Source organism: Etheostoma spectabile, chromosome 3, assembly GCF_008692095.1.
Source record: "Etheostoma spectabile isolate EspeVRDwgs_2016 chromosome 3, UIUC_Espe_1.0, whole genome shotgun sequence".
Classification (NCBI taxonomy): Eukaryota; Metazoa; Chordata; class Actinopteri; order Perciformes; family Percidae; genus Etheostoma; species Etheostoma spectabile.
The window spans coordinates 8621160-8625185 of record NC_045735.1 but is presented as its reverse complement, the minus strand read 5'-3'; the positions used below and the strand labels follow the sequence as shown (position 1 = coordinate 8625185).

Sequence of the window (4026 nt, the reverse complement as noted above, 5' to 3'; positions counted from 1 at the left end):
ATTAGCTTTGGCGAGAATAAAGACTGTAATCAGAAACAAAGCTAGCCTGTCCAGAGTAATTCCCACCACCTCTTAAGCATAACATGTTATTACTTTTTATTTTTATTATTATTAGCAAATAATAATAAATATAATAATAAAAAGTTGTATCGTGGCTTTTCAGTGGATACAAGGATGCTTTACACATATGGAGAGAGACAGAAACAAATACCACAAGAACAGAAAATAATAGTGGCGATATTTGCAGGGGATAACAGAGTTAACTATGTCCATAGGCCTTGGTGAACAGGCAGATTTTTTTGAAGGTGTTCCAAAAGGTGGGGGCTGCCACACTGAAGGATCTGTCCCCAAGAGTCCACAGGCTGGTTTGGGGAAGGGGGGTGAGCAGACCCATGTCTGAGGACTGCAGATTCTGGGTGGGGCTGGAGGAGGTCTGATATCAAATGGAGGACAAGGGCATGGGGGGATTTGTAGGTGAGGAGAAGGATTTTCCAGGAAAGATGGGACTTTACTGCTGCCTGTGAAGGTGGGGGTGATATGCTGCCAAGGCTTAATGCAGGTGAGAACATGGCAGTTGTGTTCTGCACATGCCTGTCCAGCGGGTTATGTGCATTAGACGAGGTGTAAAGTGATAATCCGATTTCTTCTTTTTTACCTTATGACATGCCAGGCAGGCTAGCCGTTTCCCCCCTGCTTTAAGGGTTTAGTGTACAGGGATGAAAGTGATATCAATCTTCTCATCTAACTCTCCGCAAAAGCGCTGAATCAGAAAAGGTTTATATAATAATTCTTTAAAATGAGAAAGTATTACTGACTTGTAGTGTATTGCAGGTCTTAATGTGTTTCACATATAGGTCTATTTACAGAAATGATAGTCCAGACATGTTGAAAAGATGAATGGATGAGTCACTCGTTGATGACACCTTTTGCCACAGATTGGACAGCATCATATAAACAGGGTAACATGTCGTTATTAATCAGGTAGACTGAAAATCCTACAAGTATTACCGTACTGAACAGCAACAGTGACCACGTTACTTACAATCTGCTTATTACTACATGAGCTGTGGGGCTTGTACACCTGAAGAGATACCATGTCTTTACTTTTATTTAATCAATCACTGGCTGTATTTGTCTGCATGAAACTGCCCATCCCTCTTCATTTCCCAGGCCGCTCTATGCATGGTGGTGCATAGAGGCATTCACTATTTTATGTTTTCCTTCTCTGCAGTGCTGCACTGATCTCGGATCTGCCATCCAATTAAACAGATGCTGACAGCCGCCATTATTCAAGACCTAGGCTGATCCAAGGTCAGTTATGTCAGTCCTTTGCAGACTAGATGTCTAATTAATGATTGCTCTCGAAGATCAGTGTAGCGTGACTCAGAATCAGGACGTTAATAAAGACCTTAAGGAGGCTGTGGACTATTTCTTTCAGGAATAAAATGACAGTATTTGTTCAGGGTTTGATTGTATTATATTAATATCTGACGTATCAGAAAAAAGGCTGAGCAGGTGAATTCACGAAAGAGGCCCCACTCCTTATTGATACAAATAAATCTTTAAATCAAAGCAGTGGCGGGGAAAGAAATGTAATAAGGGTGAATTTTGAAATAGCTGAGAATAAACAACTCAAAAACTTAAAATAAAAAGCTGCCCCGTCTGTTTACTACACTCAGTGTATAATACAAAAATGACTGGCAGCTACCGTCCAACACAAGTTAACTGTTATGCTCCAAAAAAAACACATTGGGGGCAGGGCCAGAAAGACAAAGATGTTAATCAGTTACTGCAGGGTTCTGTTTTTGGTATTTGCAAGGGAAATGAGGAAAACCACATGTGGTGCACATAAAAACCACACGGAGATACCCATACAAATGCTTACATACACAAGGACACTCACAGGCTCCTAAAATGTTTAAATATGTACTGGATTGAGTTTAGTAAAACATAATTCAATACCAAGAACATGATACCACAGTTTCAGTGTGTTAATGGGCATGCTATCGCTGTACAATCTTTAATCCACTCATTCCACTAACAGCTCTCTGCTTTCCACAGCATTTTCAAAAGCAACACTGAAGCGAAAGAGACAGACAAAAATAATTCGGCTAGATACATTTCTATTGAAAGAAACTGCCTGTCTGCAACAACTGTAACATGTAAGACAGGCGAAGACGGAGGATAAGAGAAAAAGAAAGGAGCGAGAGACTGGGGAATACAGGGTAGGAACATCATAGCAACGCAGGGGAAGAAAGCGAGCAGTCAGCTTTGTTTGTGCATGCTGGATAATGAATATTGTGTGTCACATGCAAATACAGCCATTTTCAGTCCTGTGTGTGTGCATGTGTACCACAAACAGTGTCTCAAAGGACACCGCAGACGTCATGTGCTTGGGCAGCACAAATATGAAGAACCGTCGATGTGACAGGAAGAAAAGTCTGAAATAGAGTGTCCATCATTTAAACAACACATGCGAAAAAGACTGCGCAAGCGAAAAAAAACTAAATATTAATAATGAATAATAATGCCTTGGAAAACATTTCCAACCCGAATGGAAATGGTATTTTGAAAAGAAATCCTTCATATATTGTTGTAAACATATGACAGGGAGAAAGACGAGAGAAACAGAGAGCCTGGAACAAAGCTGATGGTAAAAGGAATAGATGAAACAGAGCAGAAAAAAAGAATCACGGAAAAGGAAATAAGCAACTTGGCTCTTCATTCATTTTTTTTTTTTTTTATTTCGTCTCCCAGCTGTCCTTTCATCCATTACTCCCCCTTTAAGTTGTTGCGTATGTCGGTGATTATTGTTATCGGTTTAAGCTTATTTCAAAGTTGTACTCGATTTCATTGACTCTGGATACAAGAGCTGCAGATAAACGGCTGAAATGCAACATGAAGAGGAGGGAAGAGAGGTGTTATTGAGGGATGCTAAAAAGGGCGAGGCTAAACAGAAATAGGTGGACGGAGACAGAAAGAGTAGGGAGGGAAAGTCAGGAAAGGGTAGCAGTGAGGTGATTGCAAGGTACGATGTAGAAGGAGACAGATCGGAGAGAGTACAGGATGCTGCCAAAAAAATATAACACAGGATGACAGGGAAACAACAGAGCAATCCACTGAAGTGTGTAGCTTCTGTTGCTGCTTCCCCATCTGCTCATCTACACCTGATGTTGCTCCTGTCTGGGTAAAAGAATAAAAAGAAGAATAGGAGAACAGATTTTACCTGTCTTGGCCTCTTTGTGATAGTGTATACTACTCAACACGCAGTGTTATTTTCTACATTAATTATGTTCATTTCATGCCCTTAAGTAAGCCTGTCAAATTAAAGCCTGTAATGTTGTTGAGTATATGTCAGCTTGTTGATGTCTCATAAAAGGCCTCATTCCTATTTTTTTTTTTTTACCTTATTCAAAGTCAGAACGTCTTGACTGAGAGCATCATAAACTTGCTCCCACATTCATATTCTTACCGATTTTCTCAACACTTTTTTTCTTCACTGGAGTTTGAAAGGGTCAAACATCCCCAATCTGGATCATGATCTAGCAACCTCTCCATCCCCGGCTCTCCTTTATTCAGAAATTATTTGTAATGACACCTTCGAGCACTATTAGGAAAAAAAGTCGGCCTCTAGGCTCACTGATTAGCTGTGTTTCATTTGGTCCAATTTGCATCAAAGGTAGCTGGGAAATTGAATATGGGGAGAGACGGTGGGGGCAAAATTACCTTTTTTGTTTATTGCCCTCCATAAGTAAATGGTTTTGTGAGTTAAATCCCAAACTGGTTAATTGTCTAAAGAAAAATGTCATTCATCATTGTCAATCATTAAAACAATTGAGTTATGTGCAATGCCAAACACTGATAACAAATAGATAGTGTGTCTTATGTTTACTACACAGAGTAAATCAATTACATTATGATGGCATGACGTATCTCGTAGGCCTTTTTCACAGCAGACATTTCAACTTGCCATAGTAGAGAAGGTGTTACTAATAACATTAAACAACTATATATATATATATATAT

At 39.7% G+C, this 4026-nt stretch overlaps 1 protein-coding gene across 1 annotated transcript in view; it reads right to left on the bottom strand.

The window, feature by feature from the left end:
• The window catches only part of ankrd13b (ankyrin repeat domain 13B), a 36605-nt gene that overhangs the window by 21174 nt on the left and 11405 nt on the right, over window positions 1–4026 (bottom strand). The gene's annotated exons all lie outside the window — the stretch shown is intronic.